Here is a 16,839-nt window from a genome sequence, read left to right as displayed (position 1 = left end):
TGAGTTGGCAGGGGAGTGAGGAAGTTAGGCACTCTCACACACGGCTTGTGGGAGTGAGAACTGGTAAAATCTCTACCGAGAATATTTAACAATAGCTAACAAAATTACAAACGCTCACTCGCTTCGATTCAGCAAGTCTGCTTCTAGGAACGGAGCCTGCAGATGTGCTTGTCCGTGAGCGCAGTGTTGCAGGTATAAGGTGTCCACTGCCAACCCTGCAGTAACAAAGAGCTGGAAATAACCTAACTGCCCCACAAATAGGGGAAGGGGAATAACATGTACCCGTGAAAAAGAGTGGGGCACACTTTTTACACTGCTGTGGATTAAGCTTCAAGATGTCTTTTTTTTTTTAATTTTTATTGGGGTATAGTTGATTTACAATGTTCTGTTAGTTTCAGGTATACAGCAAAGTGAATCAGTTATACATACGTATATATCCACTCTTTTTCTTTTTTTTTTTTTAGATTCTCTTCCCATTTAGGCCATTACAGAGTATTGAGTAGAGTTCCCTGTGCTTTACAGCAGGTTCTTATTATTCGTATTAGTTATCTATTTTATACATAGTAGTGTGAAGATGTCCTGACATATGCTGTCTTTTAAAAAGCACAGTGCGGAAGAAAAAACATACACGTGCTTATGTATACACGCACTTCAAATCTCCCCAGACCAGGACGTGAGAAACTAGTAACAGCGGCTGCCTCTGGGGAGGGGGACGGGGTGACAGGGAAGCTTTTGCCTGTGAACCGTTTTAAATGCCGAACAATGTGAAGGTGCTAGATATTCAAAACAAAAGATTAAAATGTGAATAAATATATACATGGAAAAATGTTAGCCCCTTTCCTAAAGTATGTGAGTTGTTACAAACAGCAACAAGTGAAGCAGTGAGTGGCTGCTGGGGCTGGGCAGAGGGCCTTGAAGAATACGTGACTGGGGCCCAACACCATGTAGAGCTCCTCCATAGTTCAAACTTCTAATCAATACAGATGGGCTTGTGTTTAACTTCTGTAGTGGTGCGCAAGGGCGCATCACTTACAGCTAAACAGAATACCTGCAGCTAAATATACTCCGCCTGCCTCCAGCCTAAAGCCATGGTTGTAAAGTGACTTCGAAGCATCCAAGATGGAGGAATGGGACAGTACATGCAGAGCAACCTCTTTCCCAATCAAAAAATCCTACAGCAACCTGTTATCCAGTCTCCATTTGAGTACCTCCATGGTCTGAGAGCTCATTATCACTTACAACAATTCATTAAAAGCTCTTTTCTTAGTTGGACCTGATTCCCAGGTTTTAGATTTGTCTTTTGAACAGGCCCAGAACAAGTCAACGCTCTTCACTATGTGAGCAGTCAACTCTCTCTATACATCAGCCTTTCACGCACTTGAAGGTCGTCATTTCATCCTTTAGTATTCACCTCTGCAGTGTAAGCATCCCGAATTCAACCCACTCTCTCTCTAGTGACCTGCTTTTTGAATACTCTCTATTTTCTCTATGTCTCTCTCAAAATGTGGCAATTAGAACCAAACAAGCATTCAAGATTTAGCCCAAACAGAAGAGAATTAAACCAGGCAGTGTTTTAATCATTCTACTACCACTGCTAATACTACCAGAAATCTATCCAGGGAGAAGTTCTATTTTCTTTTTCTGCCCACACAAATGAGGGATTTGAGGCCCAGAGAGGTGAGGTGACCCAGTGGGACAAGGGAACACCGTTGGAATTTGGTGGGACTGGGATTCTTTCATCACGAGGCCATTGGAGTACACATTTTACAATTCTGATAGAGCAGTTAGTGCTCTGCTTTCTTCCCCTTTGAATTCTACCTTCTCGTCTTCTTTTTTTTTCCTTACAGTTTTACTGAGATGTGACTGACTACAGCACTTCCTAAGTTTACGGCGTACAGCCTAACGATCTGACGTCCCTGCAGCACAAAGTGGTGACCACAGTAAGTTCAGTGAGCATCCATCATCTCAGACAGATACAACATTAAAGAAAAAGAAATTAAAAAAAATTTTTTTGCCTTATGATGAGAACTCTTAGGATTTACTCTCTTAACAGATTCCCTATATAACATACAGCAGTGTTCATTGTATTTATCGTGTTGTACATGACATCCCTAGTACTTATTTATCTCCTAACTGGAAGTCTGTCCCTTTTGACTGCCTTCATCCTATTCCCCCTCCCCTCACATACCCACCTTCTTGTCTTAAGGAGGGAATGTTTCGGTTTCTTGTCTTCGTTACAGCCATGCCACATGGATCACAGCTCTGTGGCCAACGAGGCTCCTGTGGCCTCCAGAGGGCCTGGGTGGGGATGGCATCTGGGGCCCCTCCATGCCGCTAACACCTCTCTCCCCAGGGATAACAGCCCTTGCGAGATCTTCTCTGAAAACCCTCTTTAAACATCTAAGTCAGCCCAACCTCCACCCTGAACAGTCTTCTAGCACAGCGCCCTGTCTCTCTCATAACACTTACCAAAATTTGTCATTGGCTCCTTATTCACATCTTTTCCTGCTTACTGTCTCTCACAGTTGGCTGTAAGCTCGATAAAGTCGGGGCCTAAACCCCCAGTGTCCTCAGCATCCAGCTCAGTGCCTGGCACACAATAATGATTTTCAGTGAGTGAATGGATGAATAAATGGGAGCTGAGAATGGGGTTAACAACTCTAATACCAGACAGAGCTGGGTTTGTGTCCCAGAGCCCTGCCACTGTGAACTGCGTATTCCTGGGCAAATGACTCAATTCCTCACTGGTAAAATGGAGACAATAACGCCTACCTCACAGAGCTGACATGATATTCAGTGAATTGATGAGCTCACATAAGCATTTAGCGTGTCGCCTCGTTCACAGTAAGCACTCAATAAATCACAGTTACTGCAGCAATTGCGGCTGCCCTAATTCCACCACCTTCCACTCAGAGGCTGGCCACTGGAGGATGACAATTAACTGGAATAGCAAAAGGTACATCCGCTCTTTTATCCTGTTTGCTTTTTTTAAAAGTTGTGTTAAAAAGACACATAACACAAAATACACCAGCTTAATACTTTTAAGTGTACAGTAGGATTAACTAGACCCACACTGTTGAACAACACATCTCCAGCACTCTTTTCATCTTGCAAAACTGAAACTCTATATCCAGTGAACAACAATGGGTCCCCTTTCCCCTCCCCCAAGCCCCTGGCAGCCACCATTCTATTTGCTAAGAGTCTGTCTACTTGAGATGTGGAGCTGTGCAGTATTTGTGTTTCTGTGCCTGGCTTATTTCACTTAGCATTATGGCCTCAAGGTTCACCCAGGTTGTACTATGTGACAGGATGCCCTTCCCTTTTTAAGGCCGAATATTTCATTGTATGTGTAGACCATGTTTTTATCCATTTATCTGTTGACAGACATTTGGGTTGCTTCCACCTTCGGCTAGTGTGAAAATGTTGCTTCATATAAACAAGTGTGTGCAGATCTCTGAGATGCTGCTTTCGATACTTTTGGATAGAGATCGCTTTTTTTTTTTTTTTTTTTTAAACTCCCCACAAACCAATCATGCCAGTGGAGCAGCAATAGTCACAGAGGTCATATCGGCCTTCACCTTTCTGCTCCTGTCACCAAGTTATCTCTGTCCCAAGCTCACTCCCTAGTCCTTTCTGATGTCCTCCAGGTTCCTCTATTTTTAAGTGAATTCCATAGGTCAAAATTTGAATTTATATCTTTGTCAAGAAGAGAGGGAAGCTATTAAGCCTCTCCTTCTCCCCTCTGTTGGAAAATCTCCAGGTCCCTCCTCTGGAGTAGGGCCCTGCCCCAGGCCTAAGCAGGACGGAGCTGCAAGAAGCCAGGGCCCAGGCCCCTGGAACAGTGCAGGGCTGTGGCATAACCTCAGTTGGTCCAGTACAGTTTTAATAATGTTCAGTTTATGAGTAATTTTTCTCCCCTGCGCCATGCGGGATCTTAGTTCCCCAACCAGGGATCGAACCTGGACACCGGCAGTGAAAGCACCGAGCCCTAACCACTGAACTGCCAGGGAATTCTCGATGAGTAGTGTTTTGAATGCTGCTAGTATCTCATCAGGAAGTTATTCGTTTCCCTTGACAGGTAAGATTAAGTAACATTCACTGGGTTTAACAGCCTTGTGACAGAGCCAGGGTATTTGTATGCAAACCCACTTCCAATCTTATGATGTCCAACCAAAGGGCCCAACTGGATGTGATCAACAAAGTTCCACGTTTTCTAACTCTTCAGGATCACTTTCACATTACTGTCCTGAGGAGCAACAGAACAGAGGTGTTGAGAGCCAGATGGAAGACACATTAGGGGCCTTCTGGGGGCACGTGGCTCTGTTTTGAGGAACCGTAGGGTGCCAAGGTCGCCCAGGGGTAAGGAGGAGCAATAGGCCTCAGCACTCACGCCTTCTCTAGTCTATAAAGCAGTAATAAGAGGGCTATGATTGTGCAAAATATAAAATTCCCACAACTATTTACTCACAAACATCGTCAAACCAGGAATAAAGTACACACACCCCCCCACTCCCACCTCAGCCCTCCTCCTACGGAACGTGCGTCGGTGCGCGCACACACACACCCACCACTGCTACACTCAGGAGAGTGTTTGAGGAGGTGTGACTTCTGCTGCAAACTAGTAAACATATTTATTTTCTTGCCATGAGATTTCAGGAGACTAAATCAAAAGTTTCTAAGAACTCCTCTTGATGGTATATATGAGAACTGCTGTGATGTGCCTGCCATCATCTATTTGCTTATCTGTTTTTAAATTAAAGGCTGCTTTAATATTACACGGGGGCTTCCCTGGTGGCGCAGTGGTTGAGAATCTGCCTGCCAATGCAGGGGACACGGGTTCGAGCCCTGGTCTGGGAAGGTCCCACATGCCGCGGAGCAACTGGGCCTGTGAGCCACAACTACTGAGCCTGCGCGTCTGGAGCCTGTGCTCCGCAACAAGAGAGGCCGCGATAGTGAGAGGCCCGCGCACTGCGATGAAGAGTGGCCCCCGCTTGCCGCAACTAGAGAAAGCCCTCGCACAGAAACGAAGACCCAACACAGTCAAAAATTAAATAAATAAATAAATAAATAATAATAAAAATCTCTAAAAAAAAAAAAAATATTACACGGTGGTGGTATTTCTATGATAATCCTGGACAACAAAAGTTCATCTGACTTTACTTAAAATATGACTTAACTCTCATAAGAACAGAGATCATCCCCTTAATTGGCCCTCGCCCACGCCTCCCCCGTACAGCCAGCTCCCACTCTCACACTTACTCAATTTCCTTGCTCAGTCAGTCCTTGGCACACTGCAGGCTCCATTCCCTCCTATTCTGCCCAAACTACTTGCACTAAGGTCACCAGTCAAGTGGCTCTTTCTGACTCCAGGGCGGCGAGTCTCAAAGTCATTCAGGACCTAAAGGAGGTTAACACCCACACCTCGAGAAGCTCTCCACAAGGGAGCAAACTCACCCCTGCCTAGGGCTTTGCAATCTCCTGTACCCAATTGACTTCCAAATTGCCCTTGCCAGCCATAAAGTACTTGTCAAGCTCCAAATCTATCACTTCCAACTGCTATTGGTTCTTGCAGGTCTTTTAAAACTAGACACAGCTTCTACCTCCCCTTATCTTGGCATTCACCCCTCAAAACAGAACAAAACAAGCAAAACAAAAAAATTCAGTCACCATGTTCTACTGCCTAGATCTTTATCTCACATCTCATCAACCATCCAGATTCCCAAGCACGAGATCTGATCTCCAAATCACTCCTGTATCCTTTATGCAGCCCTCTCCCACCTTCCCCTTATCCGGCTGCCATCAAATCTTATACATGGAAGAATGTTTCAAATCCGACCTGTCTCCATTCCTCCAAGACACAGCCCAGTGGTTACGTGCGTTTATGTCCTGGTTTATGTCCTGATTCTGCCTCCTGTGAGCTTGGGTACCCTGGACAAGGTGCTCATGCCTCCTCTGTCTCCACTCCTCCTCTGCAAGTGGAAATAACAGTCTCAATCTTTCAGAGTTGTTACAAAAATGAAGATCTGGGTATAACGGGTGCAACACCATGCGTGACACCTAGCAAGTGCACCATAAACGATGGCTACTGGCATCATCCTCGTGTCTTCTACCCTAATTCAGTCCCTCGTCTGCTCTGGCCTGGAGTCCTAGAACAACCCTTCAGGTTCCCAGCCCTTAGTTCTTTCCCCCTTCAGTCCACTTCTAACATTGCCACCAGGCTCAACATCTGAAAACACAAATCTGTTCATGTCACTCCTTGGTTTCAAGAATTTCTGTAGGTTTCTTACTTCCAATCAGAAGATTCCACACGTATGTCGTTCGATACTTTAGCCACCAACCACATGTGGCTATTCAGCACTTCAATCGTGGTGTGTCCAAACTGAGATGTACTATAAGGGTAAAATACACACTGGATTTGAAGATTTAGTATGAAAAGGAATGTAAAATAACTCACTAATAATTTTCTTTAGTAGAACAGAGTTCTTCATTTAAAGCAGAGACAGAACAAACGCCAATTCAGTACCTTTTAAATTACCTTTTTATATCAACATGCTTACATTTTTTGGTAGTTTCTTATTTTTCTTAGTCCCTTACTCATGTCTCCTTTTTCTCTTTTTCCATCTGAAATGTCTATGGTCTCCGAAGTAATTACATCTTTTATAGAGGAGAGGGATTTTTTTTTAAATATTGTGGTAAAATAATGTAAAAAAAAGTACGTATTTACATATAATACAAAATTTATGTTACACATAAAATCTTAACCATTTTTAAGTATACAATTCAGGGGCATTAAGTACATTCACACTGTTGTGTAACCATCATCAACACCATCCAGCTTCAGAATTCTTTTTATCTTGCAAAACAGAAACTCTGTCCCCACTAAACAGTAACTCCTAATTCCCTCTCCCTTTAGTCCCTGGAAACCACCCTTCTGCTTTCTATCTCTATGAATTTGACTACTCTGGGTACCTCATATAAGTGGAATCACATGGTATTTGTGCTTTTGTGACTGGCTTATTTCACTTAGCAGGACGTCTTCAAGGTTCATCCATGTTGTAGCATGTGTCAGAATTTCCTTCCTTTGTAAGACTGAATAATATTCCCTTGTATGTGTATAACACATTTCATTTATCCATTCATCCTTCAATGAACACTTGAGTTGCTTCCATCTTTTGGCTATTGTAAATAATGCTGCTATGAACATGGGTGTACAAATATCTCTTTGGGTCCTTGCTTTCAATATTTTGGGGGTAAATACCCAGAAGTAGACTTACTAGATCGTATGGTAATTATATGTTCAACTATTTGAGTAACTTTCATATTGTCTTCCATAGTAGCTGCCCCATTTTGTATTTCTACCACAGTGATGAGAGTTCTAATTACTCTACATCCATGCCAATATTTGTTATTTTCTGGGTTTTCTGATAGTGGCCATCCTAAGAGGTGTGAGATGGTATCTTACTGTGGTTTTGATTTGCATTTCCCTAATGATTAGTGATGTTGAACACCTTTTCAGGTGCTTGTTAGTCATTTGTATAACTTCTTTGGAAAAGTGTCTATTCAAGTCCTCCACCCATTTTAAAATCAGGTTGTGCTTTTGTTGTCGTTGAGTTGCAGGAGTTCTTTATATATTCTGGATATTAACCCCTTATTAAATATATGATTTGCAAATATTTTCTTCCATTCCACAGGCTGGGCTCCCACTCTGTTGAATGTGTCCTTTGAAGCACAGAAGTTTTTAATTGTGATGTAGTACAATTTATCTATTTTTTTCTTTTGTTGCCTATGCTTTTGGTATTATGTCCAAGAAAGCACTGCTAAATCCAATGTCATAAAGCTTTTCCCCTATGTTTTCTTCTAAGAGTCTCATAGTTTTAGGTCTTCAAATTAGGCCTTTGATCCATTTTTAATTAATTTTTGTATATGGTATAATGGTAAGGGTCCAACATCACTCTTTTACATGTGAATATCCAGTTTTTCCAGCATCATTTGTTGAAAAGACTGTCCTTTTCCCATTGAATGGTCTTGGCACTCTTGTCAAAATCATTTGACTTCATGTGAGGGTTTATTTCTGGGCTTTCTATTCTCTTCCAATGGTCTGTATGTCTTCGTTAATAGTTTTTAATACCAAGTACATGTTGAAACAATATTTTTGATATATTGGGTTAAATACAGTCTTAAAATTAATTTTATCTGTTTCTTTTCACTTTTTCAATGTGGTTCCTAAAACATTTTAAATCACACATGTGGCTCGCATTATATTTCTATTAGACAGTGCTGCTCTAGATGCTCTGAACTCAGGCCACCAGGCAAAAGCTGATGCCGGGGGATTCAATGACAGTCTGCAAGCTCCCTTCCTTTTGTGTTTATCATTACAGTGCTTAGGGAGCAGGAGAGAAGTGTGGTTGAGAAGTGAGGTTTTTGAATCAGGGAAGCTCAGGCTTCAGTCTTCAAGACCTGCTCTGTCCAATACAACAGCCACTAGCCACATATGCCCACTGAGTACTTGAAATGTGGCTGGTGCAAACGGAGATGCACTGGAAGTGTAAAATTCAGACTAGATTTCAAAGACTCGGCACCAAAATAAGTGACGTAAAATATCTCATTAATGACCTTTATATTCATTACATGTTGAAATTTTAATACTTTGATAGTTGGGTTAAATAAAATATATTGTTAAAATAAACTCCACTTGTTTGTTCATTAATTTTTAATAGTTCTTTAAGAGCAGTTTTAGGTTCACAGAAAAACCTTGTGGCAGGTGTAGAGACTTCCCATATACCCCTGGTTCCCACACATGCACAGCCCCACCCATCGTCAACACCCCCACCATATGGTACCTTTGTTACAACTGATGAACGTACAAGGACACATCATCATCAGCCAAAGTCCACAGCTTACATCACAGTTCACTCTTGATGTTGTACATTCTATGGGTCTGAACAAATTTGTAACAACATATATCTACCATTACAGGACCCTATAGAATAGTTTTACTGCCCTAAAAATCCTCTGTGCTCTACCTATTTATCCCTCCTTCCCCCCAACCCCTGGCAACCACTGATCTTTTTACTGTCTCCACAGTTTTGCTTTTTCCAGAATGTCATATAGTTGGAATCATATACCATGTAGCCTTTTCGGATGGGCTTCTTTCACCTAATAATATGCATTTAAGTTTCCTCCATGTCTTTTCAAGGCTTGATGGCTCATGTCTTCTTTATTTTTTAAAATGTTGCTCCTAGAATTTTAAAATGACTTATGCAGCTCACATTACATTTCTGTTGGATACTTGTTGGCTTGGCACGGGCAGTTTTTCAAAGGCTGGCATCTCCCTGCCTCTCCAGCCACTCAGGTTCACGGCTGGCTGCCCCGAGTTCCCTGCCCCATGACATGCCAGCCTCCTCCCCTTCACATGTACTAGAGTCTCCTCACTAGACTTTACCATCCTTTTCCCTGAAGACTAATTCATATTCAGACCCAGTTCAAATATGACATGTTCAGTGAAGCCTTTCTAAACTTCCACTGCGCCTAAGTCACCTTTTACAGCACCTTGCACTTTATATTGTAAAAATTTTTTTTTTGGCTGTGCCGCATGGCTTGTGGGATCTTAGTTCCCCAACCAGGGGTTGAACCCGGGCCCTCGGCAGTGAAAGCACAGAGTCCTAACCACTGGACCACCAGGGAATTCCCATACTGTAAATTTTTATGTGCCTGACTTTCCCTTTAGATTTGAGCTCCTTGAAGTTAGGGACCATGTTTTGTTCATCTTTGGGTCCTCGATCCCTAGCACAGAGCCTGACACTCAGTAGGCATTCACAGATGTTGAATGACTAAATGAAGAAAACACTACAAAATTCAGATTATCCTCCAATAAGAGACAAGATATCCACTTAAACATCAGACAGCTCAGAAAGTATCTTAAATGCAACAAACCAGGCTGCAAAAGTATATCAACCAATAGTTAAAACTATTCACAAGTTAACATTTGTTTTTTAAGTCAAATCAACACTGTAATAACATTTATAAAGCGTGTCACAATTGAGAGATGGCAAACCAGTCCCTAATGGTGAGTGGATTCTGATTGGCTTGGAAATTGGGGGGACTAGCTATGGAAACCGAATGGTTAAAACCACATTCCATATCCATTAGCTGACAGCCCAGACCCTACCAGAATAGAGGCCCTGAAACTGAGCCTTTGATGTAGTTTCCAAAGAAAGCCACCAAGATGATTAAAGGGTTGGAAAATGAGATTTATGGGGAATGGCCACAGGAACAGAGACAGTTTTGCCCAGACAAGAGAAAAGGCCAAAGGGTGACTTAATAACCATCTTCAATCATTGTTACTACACAGATGATGGTGACCAGATGGTCTCCATTTCCACCAAAGAAAGAATACACTGAAAATGGACTTAAGCTGAAGCATAACAAAAGCTGTCTAGTTTTAAAGAAGGAACTTAATGGCTAAGAACTAGCTTACAGCAAAGCAGACCCAGGGAGTGCGTGCTATAGTCTTTATTATGCTAAGAAAGCAGCAAGTGGGTAGAGTTTGTTCAGGCCTTCAACAATCCTTTGTTGAGGGCAAATCCTCAACTGGCTAATCATCAAACGAATCACGTAATGCACAACCATAGGAATAGAAAAGAAATAAAGATACGAAAATTGAAACACAGCACCCTCTGGTGTACATAACTGTCCTCCAATCAAGGAAGATTCTTGACATATGTATTTCTCAAAATATAGGGTACAAACCATGACAGAGTCCAGAGAAACTTATACCAGACTGGTCCTAATGTTCATTTAATCCCTACATCCATCTGTATCAAGCACCTCCTCTGCACTTCCCCTTTGGTACCAGGAAGGCTCTTACACAGGCAACCTCACTTCTGTGAACACTGAACACGGCTGCATCCCAATCACGTTAGAATGCTGAACTCAGACTCTGATACATCACCTGGCACGTGACTATCTCATGCTGTACGCCGTTCAGGAGTACATTACATACAGCGTTAGGGAACGCCCGAATGGGCTGCTCCTCTAACGTGTCCCTCTGCTCGGCCATGGTGTACACGGCCCTTCCTTTCCAGTCCCTCTTTGTCTCCTGAATGCCAGCAGGTCACTTTTTACATCTTCCTAGGCTATATGCTCCAGAACCTTCCAAGCTCAAAAGGTTTGAGAATCAGTCAGGGATGTTTTGAGGTCCTCCCCGTGTCTTTAGTTATCTTGGTGCTGGGTGGAACCTCATTACATGACACGTACACTTCATTCATGTGACTCACTACTGCTAAAGCAGCTGGTGTGTCCTCGATGAATAAATCACAGGCCCTGTGTCCGAGAGCCACAGTCCAGTGGGGGAGATGGATAAATACAGGTGTAACTCGTTGGAGCTCAAAGCTGTAAGTGCTAACAGAGCAAAGAAAAAAGGCAATGGAAACACCAGAGAAGTACTATCTGGGAGTTCCTCAGGACATGAGAGCAGAACTGACATCCTGTGGGAGCAGGTCTCAAAGGGTGAGAGGCATTGTCCAGGCAGAGGAGGCAGGAGCAGGTATCCCTCTAGGTGTAAAGATCTAATGGTCCCCAGGCATGTCACCACGGGGAGAACAGAGCCATGTAACACACTACTCCTCCTGTCCCAGGGTCTCCTGAGGAGGCAGGAGAAATGCACCTGAACAACCTGACCTCTGTACACTATACAAAGCGCATGCCTAAGTGGCAACAAACAAATAAACAAAAATGATGCAGACCAGGCACTGGTCTGATGAAGGTGTGAACGGGCTCGAGTGGAGAGTTCTGCGAGGCAAGGCGTCTGGCTGGAAAGCTCCAACAGGAATTCCCCTGACACCCTCCTCCGCCCCCCTCCGTCCCAGCGAGTCCCAGCCTTGCTTGGCGGCCCTCTCCCTTACAGCACTGGCGACAACGCACTGTGACTGTGTGTACAAGCTTCCTCCCCCACGAGGCCATGGGCTGAGGCAAGAGCAGTCATCCTTTTATCACTATGCCTCGATCACTCCACACACATGGAGCTCAAACAAACTGGATGAGTACACCAAGTCATCAGCTCATACGTGTGATAGGATTTAAAAGGGCAGAGCCTGGACCTATTACCCCAATACCTTCCCCTATGCAGTTCACCTTGTTTTGTTCTTCCTCGTAAGCTATCCATCCTCACCTGGTTCAGGCTTTCCTATTCTTTCATTCTATCCTCACAAATCAACCCTGACCCTCCAACTGAAGAAAAGGAGCACATATCTGTGCCCCCAGTTAAGAGTGACCTATGTTGAGACTTCCCTGGTGTCACAGTGGGTAAGACTCCACGCTCCCAATGCAGGGGGCCCAGGTTTAATCCCTGGTCAGGGAACTAGATCCCACATGCTTGCCGCAACTAAGAGTTCACATGCCACAATTAAGGAGCCCTGGAGCTGCAACTAAGACCCAGCACAACCAAATAAATAAATAAATATTTAAAAAAGAGAGTGACCTATGTCACATGGAAAAGCCACTAAGCCAAAGAGGTGACAGGGAAGTGGCTTCCCACACACCCAGAAGAACGTGAGATTACCTCCTCACAAGGGAAAAAGAGAAACCCAACCCGATTACGGTGTAAAAATAGGTCACTGCCTGAATATAGCCCTTTGGGTTACTGGCAGCCAAGCCCCTTTTGCCTCTGACTCCAGTGTCACAAGAAAGCGGCAGCACCATCTTAGAATAAGGGCTCCACGGCCAGCTGCCAGCCTCGGCCTGACCTTCCCTCTGGCATTCTAGAACTACTGGGCGCTCAGCAAGCCTCTGTCACGGCTGACGTGGAATAGCCAGAGTTGGTAAGTTTTGTTTTGAACAAACTAGGAGTCAATTCAAGGTTGTGCTTATGACAAGTCTCTTTCCTCTGTATCCAGCCATACTTTCTTCAGTAGGAAAGAAAGGAGGACTTTCAGTAGCTTGCTTGTACCTAGGCGGGGCCAACAGCAGCCTCTCTTCCATGACAGAGTTACGATTATGATCACCGTAATGCTTTACTTGCAGCAAATTCTCTAGGTGTGCATGACTGGAAGGGGTGTCAAAATTTTGGTTCTATGGCAAAAAACTGCTGTGGATTGCTTTAAAAAAAAAAAAAAGGCTGAGAATTACTGATCAAGAATCAGTGGTAGAACAGAGAAGGGACTTCCCTGGTAGCCTAGGAGTTAGGATCCCCGGCTTTCACTGCCGTGGCCCAGGTTCAATCCCTGGTGGGGGAACTGAGATCCCACAAGAAAAAAAGAACACTGACTGACTGCCACTGGGTTAATCACTGTGGTGACATGCGAGGGGTTACCTGATTGGGCTTAAACACTCAAGGGCCACCCCTGGAGCTGAGGCGGGACCAATCCCTATCTACCAGAAGACAAAAACGTTGTTTGCTATGGGAGGAAGTGGGGAGGTAGAAGGCATGGGGGAGGAATGGCGACAATTATAAAGTCCTTCACACATCACCTGGTATTGAATTTGACTCAGATACCCAGTATTGAGGGCAAAAGTGAAAGTGCATTTTGTGTTTGTTTGTTTGTTTTGTTTTTTGGCGCACAACAGGTGGGATCTTAGTTCCCTGACCAGGGATCGAACCCGCGTCCCTTGAGCTGGAAGCGCGGAGTCTTAACCACTGCACCACGAGAGAAGTCCTAAAAGTGCATTTTGAGTGATACTTTATCATTTAACAAAGAGGAACACTTATTCCTACACAGAGACAAATTCCCTTGGAGGTAAACTCAAGAAACATATGTCTTGGAACTCTATGTAGGGGAAAAGAGGTAAAGGTGAGGAGAGCAGGCTAAGTTTGGAAAGATGCAGTGAAACCCACTCGAACAGGCCATTCTTATATTGATCCTCCAGAAGGCAGAGGACATGACAGTAAATCAAAACCAACTGAAGTTATTTCAGCAGAGGGCTGAGATGAAATGGTCCAGATGCTTCTCTTCAAATGATCTAACTTACTACAAATAGAGATCGACTTGTCTTAGACTCCTTCTTATATATCAAATTTCTAAAAATTAGCTACAACACTTTAAAAACCTGACCCCTAGAGTTTTTCAAGTTATTGTCATTATCAGATTATCCTCTGAGAGTGTGTTTGTATGTACATGTGTGTACCTGTCACTTATTTTAAATAAAATATTTGAGGGCTACTAGGTGCTCCGCTCTGTGCTAACAGGGTGGAAATGGGAGGATTCAAGGCCACATCTCTGCCCTCAAGGAGTACAACCACCAGCTGAGTAAAATTACTATTTGTCAGGCACTGTGCTAACTGCTTTACATTTATTTCCTCATTTAATTTTATCCTCACAATGATCCTATGAGCTAAGTATCATCAATGGATTTTCCAAATTAGGAAACCAAAGTTAAATTGCTAAGCAACTTGACTCAACTCACACAAGCAGCAGGCAACAGCTGGGATTCACACCTAGGTCTTCCTCATTGCAAAACTACGCTCTTAACCCACAGCACAAACATCCCGTAAGAGTGGACAGACAGTACAAGACAGTACGTTAGAGTGAAGGGCTCAGTGCTGGGACGCAGAGCTGAGCGCCTCCGGATTCTGGGGAAGCCAAAGAAGGCACGTGGTGTGAGGATGAGGATGAGCCATCCCGTGCTGCTGTCACTCATGTGAGCTGATGCCCAGCTGCCAATACACCATCTGTCCCCTGGCCTCGCACCCATGGCCACCTCCTGTAATATTTCTTCACTCTTAGCCATTGATAAAAACGGAAGGCCAGCGACATTTGTGCAGGCCTTAGGATGTTTCATAGCTATCTCCAAGGATGGAATCAGTTCTTCCTTGATGTGCAAAGATTTCCTCTCTGTTCTAGAGATAAGACCACATATTGAGGAATTAAGTTTGAAACTCTTTAGGCAAATACTAGATGTTATTTCCACTGCTGATGATTTGTATAACCCTAGCCCTAGCTCTAACCTCTTGGCACTGTGGCAAAAAGTAAATGTACCATAATGTCTGAACAAAATGTGATACTACTTCCTCTGTGCTGGTCTCCGTGTACCAGAAAGTGGTGAGAGTGAATGCAGGCAGTGTCCCTTCTCATGCCTCAGCAGCCCCTTTACCAGGCAGCCAGCCGACTTCTGGTTACCTCAGGGCAGGGCAGAATTCCCAACCTCCAGACTATGGTTCCAGGGCTCTGATGTTCCAAGTGAGGGAGAAATATCTCCTCCTAAAACAGCAGGGAATCAGAAGCATATGGGATTTCTGCTTCCATGGGATTAGGGGAAAGTATCAACACTCTAGCGGTTCTTCAATGAACAGGACGTGCTGGTACTACGGCTCCTACTCACTCTCATGTAAGGAGCAACACTGAGATGTGATCTGGAACTAGGATTGCTGCTATCAAGGCAATGGGAAACAATTCTGTTTTCAGGGTCACATCTGGGACCCTGGAATCATTTCCAGTTTCAACCTACATTGGACTGATCACTGTGTACCAGGTTCTGAGCGAACATCTCCTCATAGCTGCAAACAATCCTAGGAAATGGACATTATCTCTACCTTACTTGTGTGGACGCCAGGGCTCAGGGAAATAGTTATGTCTATGGTCACAGAGCTGGAGTGTTATAGTTGGGGACCAGACTGAATCTCCTGATGCCAAGTCCAGTGTTCATTCCATGTTATACAAGGTTTGGGGCCTTGGGATATTATTATTATATAAACTGGGGTTTGGATGGTCATCCTCATTATAGCCAAGCTCTCACTTTGCTTTCAAAGGAGAAAGAATAAATCATGTTGAAGGGGGCTATTAGAAGGCCAAGGGCAGTAAGTATTGCACTGAATGGACACAAGCCGTGTGGAAACCCTGGGGTGAGAATCAGCTCTGAGTGAAGTTGGGATGGAAAGACCTCAGAGAGGTGAGGCCACCCACTGGGCAGGAGGAGCTCTGGGGGTTAACAAAAGCCCCTAAAAGCGCAGACATGGAGAGGAAAGCACAAAGAAAGGGACTCGTGTGGGAAACCCCTTACAGCAGGGCTTCGCAACCTTGGTACTAACATTTTAGATCAGATAATTCTTTGTTCTGGGGGCTGCACTGTAGGATATTTAGCAACATCCCTGACCTTTATCCACTAGGCGCCTGTGGCACCTCCCATCTTGCCCCTTGTGACAATCAAAAAAGTCTCCCGACATTGCCAAACATCCCCTGTTGAGAACCACTGCCTTAGACAATGATGTGTCAGCAACTGAGGGCTGGCTGGCAGGGGGTCTGGGGAGGAGCAGAGAAAGAAGGGGAGGCCACGAACCAGGCAGGGAAGGGAACAGATGTGTGCCCTGAGTGTCCTCTCGTTAAGCCCTTCAGGTACAGCCTCTGACGACATTAGGACAAATGGGGCCAAACATGATCCCAGGATGAGGTCCCTTTGAAGGGTGCCCAGCAGGACCCTGGCTGGGAGGAGAACATTTGCAGGAAAGAAAGGGTTCTAGACTAGGCAACTTGCAAAGGGCACCCTTACTCCCATACTCTCTTTTCTCCTTTCAGTGAACTGAAGCAAGAGAGGATGACATGGGGAAAGCTACAGGAGCCTGGAACTCCCAAACCTATTTGGGAGCTTTAAGGGGACCTCGACTAGGAGGATGAGTGAGCTGCGATTTGCCTGTGACGGCAACACCATCCTTCCCCCCAGAAGCCATCCCCCACTCCCGCACCTCTCACCCTTGGACCACAGTCGCCCAGGAAAAGCGGAAAGGAATTGGGATACTTATCCTGGGAGACAGGAAGCAAAAAGGAGAAAGGGGGTGAAGATGAAAGAATTTTGAGGTTCAAGAGAGATATACTGACAGAGCTCACAAAGGGGACCATGTTTCTCAGCGAG

The 16,839-nt window shown here is 44.3% G+C and overlaps 1 protein-coding gene and 1 long non-coding RNA gene across 11 annotated transcripts in view; one reads left to right on the top strand and one right to left on the bottom strand.

The window, feature by feature from the left end:
* The window catches only part of ZHX3 (zinc fingers and homeoboxes 3), a 205,317-nt gene that overhangs the window by 95,079 nt on the left and 93,399 nt on the right, over positions 1-16,839 (bottom strand). The gene's annotated exons all lie outside the window — the stretch shown is intronic.
* LOC309645376 overlaps positions 1-16,839 on the top strand; it is a 55,004-nt gene that overhangs the window by 18,546 nt on the left and 19,619 nt on the right. Inside the window, exon 1 of the long non-coding RNA XR_014254835.1 lies at positions 1-16,839. This exon is cut by the window's left edge and continues 18,546 nt beyond it. This is a non-coding gene — a long non-coding RNA (uncharacterized lncRNA).

This window comes from Balaenoptera physalus, assembly GCF_965194825.1.
Source record: "Balaenoptera physalus genome assembly, chromosome: 16".
Taxonomy (NCBI): domain Eukaryota; kingdom Metazoa; phylum Chordata; class Mammalia; order Artiodactyla; family Balaenopteridae; genus Balaenoptera; species Balaenoptera physalus.
The sequence above is the reverse complement of the archived record's forward strand: the minus strand, read 5'-3'. Positions and strand labels throughout refer to the sequence as shown.